Source organism: Gopherus flavomarginatus, chromosome 7 (assembly GCF_025201925.1).
Source record: "Gopherus flavomarginatus isolate rGopFla2 chromosome 7, rGopFla2.mat.asm, whole genome shotgun sequence".
NCBI lineage: Eukaryota > Metazoa > Chordata > Testudines > Testudinidae > Gopherus > Gopherus flavomarginatus.
In genome coordinates this window covers 73,290,207-73,307,328 of record NC_066623.1, presented here as the reverse complement: position 1 = coordinate 73,307,328, position 17,122 = coordinate 73,290,207, and the positions used below count along the sequence as shown (strand labels likewise).

General features: G+C 40.1%; 1 protein-coding gene across 1 annotated transcript in view; it reads right to left on the bottom strand.

The window, feature by feature from the left end:
* NR5A2 (nuclear receptor subfamily 5 group A member 2) overlaps positions 1 to 17,122 on the bottom strand; it is a 104,542-nt gene that overhangs the window by 47,960 nt on the left and 39,460 nt on the right. The gene's annotated exons all lie outside the window — the stretch shown is intronic.

Below are 17,122 nucleotides of genomic sequence, written 5' to 3'. Positions count from 1 at the left end.
CTGTCTTCTCCCAAAAGGGAAGAGAAGAAAAAACATGCAGAATAAAGGGTACATTTCCTGTGAGTAGTATACCTTACTGAATACAGAGAGTAAGCAGCGCCAGAATGAACCTAGAGGTTTTATGGTGCTACTGTATTTTCAAGATTTTCAAAATGGATTCCTAAATTTAGGTTCCTAAATTGTTTAGGCAACTTAATCCAAGTGTGCTGAACGTTTGAAATCAATAGGTGTTGCTATGTGCTTAGCACTTTTGAAATTCAGGCTATGGATTTAGGAGCACTCATTTTTGAAAACTTAGACTGAATCTACAGGCATGACACAAACTAAACCAATTCTATGGCATTAGGTAGTGGGACCAGTGAAAAATAACCCTTTTGAGAGAAAAATGCAGGTAAAGTGCACAATGTCAATGTTTTTCTTATAGAAATTGGTCCAGATGACATAGATGATACAACATAAACAGCCATAGATGTGCAATTGTGATAAGACTGTATAATAGTCATAAATGAAGCTTCAAAAAAAAGTGCTCATACCTTATTGCCACATTGTTAATCTTATTTCTATACTTAGAACATATTGAGAAAAATATTGTAAAACATCTAGAGAATAATGGGACTATATTTAATATCTTTATTAATGCTCAAGAAGTGGGGGCATACTGCACAGAACTGAAATTTGAATAATACAAAAGGCTTGCTCCAACTACCATTAAAATTAAGCGAAAACAGCATTTGCTAAAAGTGGTTTGCCAGAATGAGTGATAATAGCGAATAGCAAATTAGAGAGAATACTCTAAAATATGATACGGCTGCAAAGAAGTGGTTTGTAGTATGAGGCGTCAAACAAGTGGCTTGCAGTATAATGTGTATATATGCTATGCAGTTTGGGTTGCTTATGTAAAGAGGCACCGTCTTGTGGAACAGGATGGTCCCAGCAACTGTATTTCTCAGTGAAAATGGTGTGACTGCAACTGGAATATTGTGTTTAGTTTTGGACGTTTGTTTTTTTTTTGGCCAGGAAAAGAGTGAGAAATTGCAGGGGGATCATATAAAAGCAGCACAATTACCAAGGAGTGGAGAGTCTGACTTTTAGGGAATGATTAAAGGTCTGACCCTAAAGTCTCATTACAAGCAATAGTCCTACTGACACAAAGTGAAGTTTTGCTTGCTTAGGATACTGCATGATTATGCCGTAAAAGAATACATATTTGTACAGTAGTTTTGCTGGGCAACAGTTAAATGGAAAGCATGATAAGATTCAACAAATATTTAAAGGCTGTGAACTTCACTGATGGATAGGAACTGAGGATAATTAAAATATTTATAATTCAGAGAAATAAAATTACAGAAGGGAAAATTTAAGCTGAATATCTGCCTAAAACAATTTCTTAGAGACAGACCTATTAGGCTGCAAAACAGCCTTCCAAAGGAAGCAGTGGACACCCCACAATTTGATACATTTAAAACTAGACTGGGCAAAGCACTAGAAAAATGTATTTCAGGGAACAATCCTGCATAACTGGAGAGCTAGAGTAGGTGATGTAATAGGTCTTTTCAATTGTTAACTTCTAGGACTCAATGAACTTTTTATCAGTTGCACCCTTTCAGACTTAGGCTACAGCCAACAGAGTGGTACTATTTGTATGGTTTGCTTAGCCTAAGAAACTGAAAGCTTTTATTATAAGTAGGGCTAGTAGTGCTGCATATTATTAAGGTTGCCTGACACCTCCCGTTATAAGTTCCTGTTTTCAGTTGCTTATAATTTTGTGAAATTTTATCTATTTGGGCTGAAATTTTCCATGGTGGTTATCTGTCTCAGTCTGCATTGTTGTGGAAAGTTTCAGCCAAAACAGTTCAACCAATTTCCAAGAATGAAACTAGGGAAAAATGCTTTGTTCCTCCTCTGTTAAAAAAGAATCCTGGTGACTTTTTCATTGAGAACCTCTAGTTCTCCCATGCTTTGGAGCAGGAACTTGAATTTCACCAGAGGGGTGGCCTTTGTATCAGGGATGTACCATGTATCTTTTTCCAGCCCCGTGAAAATCTGCCCAAATTTGATCAAGTTAGAAGCTTTTGGAGAATTGCAGGTCACATATGCTCAGTACAGACTTTTCAGATTTTTAGCAGCTAAATTTCCTGAAGATTCTGTCTGTACTCAGCATGCTTCAGCCTAGTGCTGAGCAGAGATTCTGCTGCAATTGCAGTGCTGGGGTGTTGCTGGCCATGCCAGCTGAGTCTGGGAACATGAACTGTGAGCAGGGAGGCCATCTATTCTGTGCTCTCAGTAACTCCTCTGCTGGGCACAGGCAATGTGGAGAAAGCTGCCTGATTCAAATGCAGAAGGACAACAGGTGGACCTACGTGGGGTGGAGGGAAGAGCTGGGACAAGGAGCCTGGGGGTTGGCAGAAACAGGGAGTGGAGCTTGGTGTGGGTGGGAAGGTAGAGGGAAATGTGGACTGGGAGTAGGGGTGACTGGAAGTAGACTGTGACTAGGAGCCGAGAATGGAGACTTGGACTGGCTGGGCAAGGAGACTGAGAACTGATGGAGGAAGGGAGGGGAGTCAGATCTGACAAGGAACTAGGGTGCAGGGGCAGAACGAGAAATGGATAGGCAAAGAGACTGCCACAAGAAGCTGGAAGACTGGACAAGGAACTTGGTAAAGGAGATTCGGACTGGGAGCTGGGGGGATGAGGAACATGGGTGAAGTCAATGGAGGTAAGGGTGGGCAAGAAAAACAAATCAGATGAAGGGTGGGATGGGGGAAATGGGACTGTCTTGGAAAAGAGACTAGGACTAGGGGATGAACTGGGAATGGCTGGACAAGGAGACTGGGATGAGAAGCTTGAGGAGTGAGAACTGGGACTGGCAAAGTGAGGAGAATGTTATTGGCATGGGGAGTCAGGGATGGGAAAAAGACAAGATTGGAACAGGTACAGGTTGAAGAGGATGGAGCAGTGGGGTGTTGCTTGGCGCGGAATGGATAGAAGAGCATGTGCTCACTAGACTACATTCCTCTTCACAGCCAGTGGAACCCAGGATTCCTGGGTCTTATCATTCCTTTGCTGTCAGCCAATACCTGTAAAACTCACTGCCATCTCCTGCTATCCTCCTCACAGAGGTTGACAGCCTACTACTGTTACCAGTTACTCCATTAGTTTAAGTGGCAGAGATATATGGTAGAGATTCCAGCCCAGCTGATGACCTACATAGATGTCAATTTGATGCCACATGATGGAATTTTGTGTTTTTTTTTTAAAACCTAAGAAATTACACAGAAAGTCTACATTAAAATTGCAAGGTCAACCACTCGAAAGTTAGGAAATGCCAGAACTCAGGTTACCTGTGCAACCTTAATTTGGCCCCATCGTGCTTATGCATTATGATAAGTCTTTAATTGCACAATCACATACTATTTTTTCCCCAGAACTCTGCCTCATTCAGTGCGCCAAGATGGACCTGCTTTGGGAATGAATGAGGGTTCTGTAGTGAAGAAATTGCTGACTGTAGGATAGCTGCTTCATTTGTTGCAGAATTTGGAAGGTACATACTATTTGTAATACTGGGGCTGGTGGTTCTAAGCCTGCTCATAACTAAAGGCCAGTCTCCTCAATTAAGGGGGGGAGCCACTAAGTCCAAGTTACAGCTGATTGTTGGGAACAACAAAGGAGAAAACAGGAATGAGAGTGAAGGTAGAGGCTGAAAATTAGGAACCAGAAAGGGAAACTGGGCTGAGAGCCCCACACAGTACTCACTGCTTCTCAAAGGAGCTTAGGAGTCAGTGGACACTGCCCAGAGGAACTCTGCCTGGAGATGTGAGCAGACAAGGGACTGGAAATAGGCTCCACAGTTGCAGAGCACCCCCACCCTATCCAGCTTTCTCCTCCTGGTATGATTGATGGCCATCTTGGCCAATGCCAGGAGGAGGTTGATGAGGAGGTCTTGTGATGCAGGGTGGTGGATGGGGTGTGTGAGGATCAGGAGATGTGGGGAGAAGTGCACAGAGAACCTCTGTAAGAGGTTCTGGAGGAGCTGGAAGAGAGGCTGCAACCTGACGCATTATGTAGATTTGTGCCAGGGTCTCCCTCTCACCACAAAGGGGTCAAATGTTGGAGGAGTTTGGGAACTGTGCCATGTACATACTCATGCTCACAGGTCTATGGAGAAGTCAACTAATATGCCTGGTGTGCAGTGGATTGGCAGGTATGTAATGAATGAGGTGGGAGACTGTGGGAAGAGAAGAGATGGACTCACGGTTAAGGCACGTGAATGCTGTCCTAGAAATTTGGATTCTATCCCTGCCTCTGCTACAGGGTTCTTATGTGATGCTAGCCAAGTCACTTGAACCAGACTTTTTACAGGTGTTTAATAGTGTATTCCTCATTATCTGTGTATCTGAGTTGAAATTCTGGGGTCTGATTTGCAAAAGTGCTAAGTATTCATAGCTGCAGCTGAAGTCAATGAGAGATGTGCTTTGAACATATAAAGTACTATATTATGGTAAGCACTCTGAAAAAACAGGTCCTACGTGTCTCAACGTGTGCACCAAAATTAGTGGATATTTTTTACCTTAATCTCTCTGTGCCTCAGTTCCACATCTGTAAAATGTTCCTTCGTCTGACAGGCATGTTGTGAAAATAAATTCTTTAATATTTGTGAAGTATTTAGATACTATAGTGGTGAGCACCACAGAAAACACCACAAGGAAATTAATACTTCTGTCTTCAGAGCAGAGTTTGAATAAATGTACAATAAATAAGGCCTGGGGCCACACATTGAACAACATGTAGAAAAAATATTGAATAGTTTCTTATTCAGTAAGCACCATCCATTTGGTGCACTGAAAAAGGCAGTGGTCCTGTGGAAAAAATAGTATGTGATCGGGTAATTAAAGACTGTGTCATGATGCATATGCACAAGGGGGACAAACTAAGGTTGCACAGACCACCTTTATTCTGGCATTTCTTAACTTTTGAGTGCTTGATTTAGCAAAAAAAAATGTTGTTGTTCTACATGTTTTTATGTGAATAATTTAAAATGGGTTAAAAGACCCCTTGCTGTATTATTATAATCACAGTGTGCAAGCCAAGTTAATATATGTGCGCCCAAATATCAGCTCCAGTCTACATATCCATTGGCAATATATATGGAGGAGGGAAAGAGAAGTAGACTTAGTGGATGGGTATATTACTAATCAAAGTGAAACTGGAGCTATCACAAACTCAGCCTTGCTCCTGATGCTGTGTGTGGCCATGATAATTCATTTCTGTTCAGATCGCAAAGCAAGGCTGAATGTACATTAAAAATGTTTCTTTTTCTCTGCCCACAACATGTATTTGACACCCCTTGCCATTTCAACCAAGCAACATGTTAGCTGGAGAGAGGATTGCAAATTACCACATTCATATACTCCCCCAAAACACTATGGGTATGTCTACACAGCAACCTACCCTCCGCCCCCGGCAGCAGTGAGTCTCAGAGTCTAGGACAGTCCATTTGGGTTTATGGGACTCTTGCTATGGAACTAAAAGTAGAGCCCAGGATGCAGCCCAAGTCTGAATGTCTACATGGCTATTTTTAGCCCCACAGCCCAGGCCCCAGGAACCTGAGTCAATTGACTTGGGCTCTGAGATGTAGATGTACCCTATGGGCCAGATTTTAAACGAATGAAATTACTTGGAATTTACACTAGCATAACTGTATTCAGAATCTGCCACTGTCATCTGAATACCTGAAACTCTGCTTTGTGGTCATTTTGCTGTAGTCTACTCTGCACAACAAGGATTATAAAACCATGTAAACCATGCTGTACATATAATAATCTCCAACATAAATTGCAAGTCACACATTACTGTGTCTCTAACTGTTTACCACATAATAAAACAAGCTTTGGAACAAAGTTTAAACATGCAGTCTTCATGAGTAACAACTCATAACTGGATAAGAGGCCGAAATACTTGACTCCAGTAATACAACTGCTCATAGAATTTGTTTAAAAAAAATCTACCTCAGCTACAGGCAGCAACTTTTGTGAACAAACTACACTTTGCATTTCTGGTTTTAGAAGGATCCAACAGCAGCTAACATTATCAAAGCTTACCTCCCAAGTTTTTATCATCTCATTACAAAAACAGTGCTAGGAGATGGCAAATTCACAAAAAAACCAAACGTTTTCACATAATCTGCTCCTGCTGTTGTACAAGATTCATAGAACTAGCAACAGTGAACACCTGCCAGTGGCTCACAAACTCTGCACCTATTTTAATTTAATGAGCGAGGGCCATAAAATCAACAGAGAAAAAGCAAAATACATATTAGTTCATGCTTTAGAGAACCTAATTGATGCATCTCTTTTGACATCTATCAGAAAGGCTGGTAGAGCAGAAGATGCTATAGAGTTTGCATAAGAAGGACACGAGATGAATTTTAAGGTCGTGGTGGTCTACTACATCTTACGGGACATGATCATTTATGGAATCCTCCTGTAAGCTTTGGTAAACTGGGAAGAGCCACAAAAGATATTGGTGTTAGTGAAGTATAAGTGAAATAAACTTAGCCCCACAGTCCACCACTGGAAAAAAAAAACAAGGTAAGACAAGATGATTGATTGATCAACGATGTGTATAAAGCCTATAAACAAATAAACTAGATGTGGTATAAAAAGATTTTAAAAAATTGCACCGCTAAACCACAAGGACCTCACTACCTCCATGAGTATGTTAATAGCCAAGTTATTGTACATATAACCCACCATAACCAAAACCAACCCAGGGCTAAACTAAGTAAGTGTCACTAGCATTGTTTCCTGATGGCTACCAGTCTCAAATTCTGGTGGACCAATAAGTGGAATGGATTCTCACAATGAGGGGGGGCCTTCTGCTGAAAAAGCAGTACTGCTCATCCTACCAACTTTAATCCTATGAACCAACTGTAAGATCATGCCAGCAAATTTTAACAGGATCAGTGTGCTAAAAGGTAAGAGGTTGTCTCTTGTTTAACTGGTCCACAGACTGTTCAGGACTTTATATATCATCATCAACATCATCTTGAATCACACTAGGAAGTGAACTGGAAACCAGTGCATAGACTTGCACTATTAGATGAGAGGAGAGAAGACATACAGAAGAAGGTAGAAGTCAGGTAAAACCTTGAAGGCAAGGACGATAAACCTCGACCTGATGTAGACTTGAAGGATTCAAGTATAAGAGTGTGCGTGTGTGTGTGATGTGGTTGGACTGATGAGTGAGCAAGATGATTTGGCCATAGAGGAGGTTACGCATAATTAGAGAGGTGGCCAAAGCATGGACCTGTGGAGTGTCTTTTCTCCTTGACATGGAAGTGGACACACACAGGTTGGGGAAGAGACTAGAATGGAGGCTGGAGCATCATCCTTCAAACAGTGCAAGTTTATGCATTGGTTTAGATGGGGAGGAAAAGAGAGACAGCTACCCTCTGACCCCAGGCTTAGAGTTAAGCGGGGGAGAGAATACCCTGGTGTAGTCCTTGGCATCTGCCTTCTGGTGAATGAAGCATGGCAACAGGAGTGCCTGGGAATGAAGCATGGCAACAGGAGTTCAAAGGAAGTAAAGAGATCTAGGAATTAAAGCTCCAATAAATTTAGCTCAACCCTTGTCCACGTGATGTTCTTGGAAGCCCAGTTTAGAAGGGGAGACTTAGAATGAGAGAATTGGGAGCCAGATGTAACCTTGTGTCTCTTGCTGCTTGGACTATTTGTGCCATCTCCTTCTATAAGTATAGAGAAATACATAGTTGTCCTAAACACCCAGAAGAAAACATCCACTATGCTGCCTATTAGCTGCTTCTCCAACGGGAGTCTCTGCATTTAACAACCAAATATCAGCCTGGAAAGCACCTGGCATGTGAAATACTGAATGAAAAGCATGGCCAGCTTAATGGTGGGCTACATCTGACTATTAATTTGCACATGGAGCTTCCACTGATGGGTGTTCTGCGTGCCAGCTGATGGCAGGATACAACTCTGTATTTGCTGATGAGGATTTAAGAGTTTTTCATTTCAGAACTGGCTCAGAATGTGTCCAGTAAACTTAAGATTGTCCTTAATTACCCAAGTGCAAGTATGAAGATAGGACTCCTTGGTTCTATGCCTGAGTTCCTCCACTGACTCACTGTGGAAGCTTGAGCAAATTACTTATGGCTCGAAGCTATATTTAAATAAATGTTTGGAGCTCTTTATGAGATAACTATGATTAGAAAACAGCTACGTGTGAGAAATATATTAAATATATACTCATTTTATTTCTGTTTATTTCTCTTACACGGTATAAAGCATATAAAAGGATCCAGTGTAGGATATTTTTGTGTGTGAGGTAAACACATCTTCTGTCAAAAATGTAAGATCTGATTCTGAGCATTATGGCATCACAGTACTTCCAGGATCAGATCTGTCTCAGGATTCCTGCCTAATTCAGGCCCAATCCTTTCCCAAAGAAATCAACGGAAATTTATCATCGACTTCAATGGAGCAGGAGCAGGTCCTTGTTGACACTGCAATACATAACACATACTTATCAAATCCAGTTAAAGGAAGGACTTATCTCAAAAAATTTGGCTACTTATCGTAAAAACTATCTATGCTGGTGCTATAGATGAGGGAGGCTAGTGCAATACAACAGTAGTATTGTTGGACAGTGTATATTTCCCACAGCACAGAATGTTAATCATTAGAAACTTTTGTTCTCTCTGAAGAAGAATGCTGAAACTGGCAAACAATAAAATGAAGAAAAATGTGTATGTTTTGCTGAAATGCACTATAACCTTATCAAAACCACACTGTATCCTTCTTCTTTAGAATAGCGCTTCACAACACTTATCATATTGTAATCAACAACTGCAGCTCTGTTTCAGTTCTCCTCTTGAAGAATTGTTGTTCAACTGGAACTTGATGAATGACCTTTATGAGTTTTCAGGGATTACACATTTTTGTGCACTGCGTAAAGGTATATATTTTACTTATAATTACTGTTGCAATTTTTTCTAAAGAAAGCAATCTGTGTCCCAATTTTACAGCTCCTTTTTTGAGGATCCTATTTCATGCAAGCATAAGTTGCTTTTTAAGTTGCTTCAACTGTCAATATATTTTTGTGATCTATTTCTAGTAAAATTTCAAGAGGGTATCTAATGACTGAAATTAAAATCTAAAACTGACAAGATAAAAAAGTTATAAGTGTTGGCTTTGGTTAAATTGTTTTTACTTATGTTTCTAAAAGTCAAGAAGTAACTTGAAGCATTCACATCAAAATGCTGCTTTTTATTTCCACGGCCATTGAATAGCCATTTCCCAGTGAATCTGAAGTGATTAAACATCTGTCTGAACTGTTCAGCCTGAAGCACAGAAATTCAAGGGATGCTGGAACTTTCTTTCAAGAGTGGTTTGGAGATCACTCAAAAGTCATTGCAGATCTATAGTTAAAGCAGTTATTACATTTTCTTATGCTATGGTGAAGCAAATCTCTCCATATCAAAGTTTTATAAGACAAATGCACTTGAAGGGCCAATTTCTGCCCTGGAATGCAAGTGTAGCTCACAAATTGTTACATAGGTGGGGAAGGGTTTGGTAGATCCCTATGGGTCGCTGGTAACAATGAAAAACTCTTGCATACAGCGTTGTCTTCTGAATGCAGGGTATAGCCGTCTGTGTGGTTTTAAATGACAATGCATATAACTTTCTGAATCAGTGAACACTATTATTAAGTTTGATATTATCTGTATGCTCAGCCATAAAGTGCTACAAAGTCCAAAAAAAATGATTTAATATTAACTCTGATTGTTCTAGCCATCTACTTGAAACTGTAGTAGAAACTTATCTGCCAATAAAAGTGCCCCTCCTAATTAAGGGAGAGGAAATATGTTTACAAACGAGGGTGCCAATTCACCATTGCCCTGCACCTGTTGTATTTATACCAGTGCAGTGTCGGTATCAGATCCATTCTGATTTGGTAGCACATTATGTCCACTTGGTGTTTCTGTGAATGGCTCCAGCAGGTGCAGGAAATGGTGAATCTGGCCCAGGATAGCCTCAGGTGGGCAATGGCTATTCCATTGTATTTCAGCACGAGTAGATATACTAGTTAACTGTACATTTTATCATGATTTGTGTATGCCAGGTGCTGCTCATTTATGGTCTGTATAGGTGGCCTTACAAAAAGTTTTAAAGAGATTTTTCTGTTTTTTGGGTTTTTTTTTTTAAACATTTGGAATACCAAGCCCTGGCTTCCCCCTGTCAGTCTGTGGAGGACTTGGAGAGTGACACCTACATTATATCTTCCCTTCAGCTAACAGTAAGGGGAACATGAGGCTAACATCCCCTCCAAAGTCACCCTTGCTCCAGGGTGACGTATGATGCTTTTTGTTTAGTAAGGCCTGAACATGTTGTTTCCACTGTGCTCCCAACCACTACTGACTTCCTGGACTGAGACGCAGAACTAAGGAATAGACTTTAGGACTAGAGCTGGGGAAAAAAATTTCAGCTGAAACTCTTTGGCAAAAAAACCTGTAGATTCAGCAACAGTTTTGCAAATTCATGTCAGTTTTGCTAGATTTTTCACATCAAAAAAATTCTGAAGTCTAAATATTTCATTTCAACATTTAAAATGAAGCATTTTGATTTAAAATTACTTTTTCTTTCAAAATTTCCTGCAGTTTTATTTAAAACAAACATTTTAAAATGCTCAAAATAAAAACAAAAACATGTTTTGTTTTGAGTCAAATCAGTTTTTTGACTTTTCAATATGCTGAGAATTTAAAAAAATTGGGGTTGATGTGAAATGAATTTTTTTTATTCAGAATTCCCAGCAAACGAATTCACAGCTCTACCTAGGACTCTGACATGCAATGCAGAGCTCTTGCCGCTGACTATTCCGCTAACCACTATCTTTTGATAATTCAAACTCTTGCCACTGTTCTGAAAAAGTACAGAAAAAAAATGTGTACAGTATAGTCAGCTGCAACATACTGAGCTCTTGTATGTAGCTGTGTTTTGACTTTGCATTTTTTAAAGCTGCACTTGAGGATCAAATACTCTCTTTAATAATCTAGGGTTGGTTTCCTCCACTGACACAGGCAGAAAGGAAGAAAGTGGGTGGAAAAAACTGTGAAAATGGAGAGCAATGGCTCTGTGGCATGCTCCCTTCTGATATTCCCATGAACACCTACACATAAGATTGCTGTGAAGTAGGGACAGGCCAATGGTCAGGCAGCAAGAGACTGCCAGGGTGTGGCAATTTCTAAACTGCTTGCTTATCCCCCAAACTTGCAGAAATACTGGCATTAACAGCACCCTGTTCATGTGGTTCCCTCGTCCCAGAAGAGTACAGCACAAGGATATATGTGTAAGGACAACATACTGCCAGAAGGGGCCCTGGAGAGCAGCAAATGGCAACCAGACTGCAGAGCTGGCACTTCTGTTCCTCACGGATGCTTCGAATCTACACGATTTGGAGATTGTACCCCCAAGGAAAAGGTAAACAAAAGCTCTCATCATGCAGAGGAAGCCAAAAATGATTTGAAAGTTAAAATGAGGTCATAGCTGTATATTTGTATTATATAATACATCAAATGCAACACTTAAAATACTAGCATGGGCTTTTCAGAAAAATAGATTTCTCTCTCTGTAAGCAATGTTAGAGTATATGCAGATTATTCAGTATCTTGTAGCCAGCATTATTTTTGATGAATTATAAATGCGTGTTTCTAGGGTTCTTTTTTTTTTCTTTTACAAAAAAAAAGTTATTTTGCGTTTCAACTGAAAATTCTGCTTACACTGCAGGGACTTTTCTGTATCAAAGTGGATACAAAGACAGGTATAAAGAAACACTATACTTTCCAGCACATATTTTACTAGCAGGCAAGAAGATGCCTTCTACAGGATCTGGCCTGTAGGACCTGCTCCTGCAAATTTACTTCTGTGAGTAATTCTTACTCTAATGAGTTGCTCCATTGAAGTCAGTAAGGCTACGCAGAGCTGGGCCCATAGTTAGTAAAATCTTGCTAAAGCTACATACCTTGCATATTAGTTTCTGGTAATGAAAGTATTCTCTTCCCTCCAGTAGACCTACTTCTATTTCCAACATGCCAAATATGAAAACACGATGGGTCTGATTCTTACTGCATGTACACTAGTAGACTGGTGTAACTCCATTGACTTCAGTACAAATGAAATCAGAATTAGGCCCAGTGGGTTCTCTGTTGCCCTCTGGGGCTGCATTAGTTTACACAATGCACAATGATGTACTGCTGGGAATCAGAAGACAGGACAAAGCCTGGTGAATTTTAAAACACTGGTGGTGATTTTATTTAAGAACATAAAGGTCCATCTAGCACAGTATCCTGTCTTCCGACAGTGGCCAATGCCAGGTGCTCCAGAGGGGATGAACAGGACAGGTAATCATCAGTGTTCCACCCCCTGTGGCTCATTCCCAGCTTCTGGCAAACAGAGGCTAGGGACACCATTCCTGTCCATCCTGGCTAATAGCCATTGATGGACCTGTCCTCCATGAATTTATCTAGTTCTTTTTTGAACCCTGTTATGGTCTTGGCCTTCACAACATCCTCTGGCAAGGAGTTCCACAGATTGACTTTGCATTGTGTGAAGAAATACTGTGCATTGCATGAAGGGAGGCAGGGATAGTTCAGTAGTTTGAGTATTGGCTTGCTTAAACCCAGGGTTGTGAGTTCAATCCTTGAGGAGGCCACTTAAGGATCTGGGGCAAAATCAGTACTTGGTCCTGCTAGTGAAGGCAGTTCTATGATATATTGATATATATATATATATATATATATATATATATATATGCTTCCTTTTATTTGTTTTAAACCTGCTGCCTATTAATTTCATTTGGTGACTCCTAGTTCTTGTGTTATGAGAAGTACTAAACAATACTTCCTTATCTACTTTCTCTACATCAGTCATTTTATAGACCTCAATCATATCTCCCCTTAGCCATCTCTTTTCCAAGCTGAAAAGCCCCAGTCTTATTTTTGAATATATTTGAATATATTTCAACAACCTTTGATTATGGTCCCTGTTGACATATTTGAATCACAAGTGTTTTAGTATTATGCTAAATGATTTCTAACATTTAAAGTTCATCTCCTTCGTGGTGATTTATTGGACAATTACTGCATCACTTTTATCACACCTACCCCATTTTTGCAGCTGACACTTATTTCAGTAGTCTGTATATAAAGTTTACCACTGTATTAGTTCTCATCTGTGAAATTTATTAGAAAACAGCAACATCAAAACCTGAGAGAAACCAATACTGCACATACAGAGCATTGCTAATAGTGTGAAAGATTATGGAGGACCTTCATCCTAGTACGAACAGAATTTATTTTTTGCAATAAGAAATAGTCTATTAACAATCAACTAAATATAAGATGGAGAACATATTTATCTCTTGTGCAACAGAGACATGCTAATTTCAGAAAGAACCTCTGTCATGGTAATAGACAACTAGAATAACCTCTCTATGCACTTAGGGTTCTGTATTTTCAAGTGCTGCATGCCCCATAGTGCTGATTTTTGCATACATTAAAACACACAAAATGCTTAAATTGGCTCTAATTTAAATTTTGCTATGTGTATATTCTCCTATCTATCAGGGTCTGCATCTCTTGTTTTCCATTATTGCTACTCAAGGGCAGGGCCAGCTCCAAGCGGCAAAAAAAAAGAGGAGGAGAAGGAGCGGTGCCTCTTCGGCAGCAGCTAAATCGCACCGCTTCTTCAGCAGCACTTCGGCAGTGGGTCCTCCCTCTCTTCTTGTTGGCAATTCAGCAGCAGCTCAAAGAGGAAGAGAAGGAATGAGGGACCAGCTGCCGAATTGCGGCCGAAGACCTGGACGTGCCACACCGATACCGGATGGAGTGTCACCCCTTTGAATTGGCCGCCCCAAGCACCTGCTTCCTATGATGGTGCCTGGAGCCGGTCCTGCTCAAGGGGGTGTGGATAATAGGAAAGAGCCAGGGAATAAGGGAAAGGAGGTGTAACCTTTCTCACTAAACAGGTGACACCTACAATATCTTCCAAGAACTGGTTTGTACACAAGATGCTAGATTCTGTTCTCAATTATACCAATACTATTCTACAATTACTCCACTAACTTCAACTGTAATCATAATTCCAATGGAATTACTATGAAATCACATCAGTGTAAAGGAGAGCAGAATTTTGTCCTGGGTATATATCAGAGATGATTAGACCTTACACCTTAATAGAGCACACAAAGAACATACATATATTGGATGACATATGCCATTTCTTATGAACACCCAGACCTTCAGTTAGAATAGTCTTATAACTTGGAATGGGGTAATTTTTTTTATAGTTGATCTACATATTGTACAGGCAGTTATGTCTAACTTCTCAATGGCATGTTATAAAATATTTAAAATTTGGATTCCCATAAAGATTCATTAGTGTTGTAACAATACTGTTTATGTACTTAATTGTAATCAATATATTATATATGAAGCATTATGTCTGACATATGATGATCAAATTTATATTTTAAGAGTTGTTTAATCTTTGCTCAGTTCACACAGTTTGCTGGGGACCTACTCTGTTTCAAGAATTAAAACACTTTTTTTTTTCATAACACCCCCGTCTACCAGCCTCCACACAACTCCTTTGATGCGCATCTGATCATACAAGGGTAAGTATTTTCCTCTATGCCCCTATTTGGATGTTTTTTAAGTACATGGGCCTCAAAACTCTTCTGCTGGCCCACTGATGGCTCCTTGATATAAAACAGGAAACAGAAAGAATAGCATTTGTATTATGGCTTTAGCAATCCAGGCAGATAGTACAATACTGCATTGTCTCCAATTCACTTTACAAAGTTAAATAATAAAATTACTGTAATAGATTATAGCAGAAGGGGAGGGAAGATATGTTCTCAACTGAGATATGAAAGGAGATAGCACAAGGATGAAATAAAAAGATACAGGAAGGTTGTTTCAGATGTTGACAGCTGCAGAATAGAAGGCCCTAACAGTAACCAGATTGTGTGGGGGGATAGATCAGTGGAGAGAAAGCAGTAGAGAGAGAGAGATGTGTGCTGAGTTGAAGAAGATAAAGAGAAGGAACCTGCAATAGCCTATGAAAGAGGAGATAATGGCATGGAGAACGTTCACAGAAGAACTGAAACTGAGGTAGTTTTATACAGGGGCAGTGTTGTGGAGGTAGTGATAGAAGATGTGGGAGATGGTAACTTCAGGGTCAAGAATAGCACCAATGTTACAGTGGAGGCAAATAAGTGTTTGAGTTAATTAAAAAGAGGAGTTGTACTTAAGGATGCTCCTGTTGCCTAAGATGCAGGGGTGGTTCCAGGCACCAGCACAGCAAGTGTGTGCCTGGGGCGGCAAGCCGCGGGGGCCAGCCTGCTGGTCGCTGTGAGGGCGGCAGGCAGGTGGCTTTCGGTGGCATGCCTGTGGGAGGTCCGCCAGTCCCGCAGCTTCGGTGGCAATTCAGTGGCGGGAATGCCGATGGCGCGGCACAGGTGGACCTCCCTCAGGCATGCTGCCAAATGTGCGTGACCAGCGGCCCGCCTGCAGGCACGCTGCCTGCCTGCCATGCTTGGGGTGGCAAAAAACATAGAGCTGCTCCTGCTAAGATGTCCCTAAGGCAACTGCCTTAAGGAAAAGGAGGTCACAAGTTTGTGGGCAAAACAACAAGAGGAGGAGGAGGGCAAGGAGGAATCATTAAAGGTGTCACCATATTGGTATACTTGGGTATCATCAGTGTGAAAATGGAAGCCAAGGCTAGAAGAGAGAAAAGGTAAAGAAAAGCAGAAGACCCTGTGATACTGTACAGAAGGATGATGATGCAGAGAAAGAGGCACCATGAGAGACAGGGAATGCATGATAAGCTAGACAGATGCAGAACCATGATAGGAAGGAGCTGGACATGCCTGTGTAACTTTGGAGGCAGCTCTGGAAATCAAATACCTTCATGGTATCAAAGGCTGCACTAAGTTCCAGGAAAATGACAAGTTAGAAGAAACCATCAGCAGACAAAATAAGAAGGTTGCTAACTATGCAGAAATGAATGGCTCCCATACTATCAAAAACAAGGTGGGAATTTTATTGAGCTGAGGGAGAAATGAAGAGTGGATTTCATAAAAAACTAATAGTATGGAAGTGAGAATGAAGATTGTCTGCTACACTGGCCACGAGGGAAGAGTAAACATTAGAGTTAGCATTAGTAATAATAGCAATACATGCAATCATATAATACTTACTGTCCATCTTTGGTACTTGTCAGGCAGCTATCACATTGCTATTGTTTAGCATCTCCAAAGAGTGGTATGAAAATATTAATTAATTAACTCTCACAACAACCTGTGAGGCAGAAAAGTATCATCATCTGCATTTTACAGATCAGGAAGCTGAGATGCTATGTAGATTCTGTTCCTGGTATAAGTGGAGCTACTCTGATTTTACACCAGTGTAAATGAAATCAGATTCTGGCCTCTGGATGTTAAATGACTTGCCCAAGGATTTAGCCATTTAGGAGTAAACTAGCCCTTTTCCTGAAAAATCCAAGTGTAAAAGTGCAAACAAATTTATGCTACTAAAAAGCATCTGAAATATTGATTGAATGAGAGAAGAAACAGGTTTAAAGAATAGACAATTATGCATTAATATCAGGGCTGTTGAGAGATTAAAAAAATTAATCGTGCTGTTAAACAATAGAATACCACTTATTTTAAATATTTTTGGATGTTTACTACCTTTTCAAATATATTAATTTAACTTACAACACAGAATACAAAGTGTACTGTGCTCACTTTATATTTATTTTTTATTACAAATATTTGCACTGAAAAATACAATTTTTTTTTGTGTTTTACAATTCGCCTTATACAAGTACTGTCATGCAATCTCTTTATTATGAAATTTGAACTTACAAATGTAGAATTATGTACAAAAAAACTCCATTCAAAAATAAAACAATGTAAAATTTTAGAACCTACAATTCCACTCAGTCCTACTTCTTGGTCAGCCAATCACTCAGACAAACAAGGTTGATTTCAATTTGCAGGAGATAATGTTGCCTGCTTCTTGTTTACAATGTCACCTGAA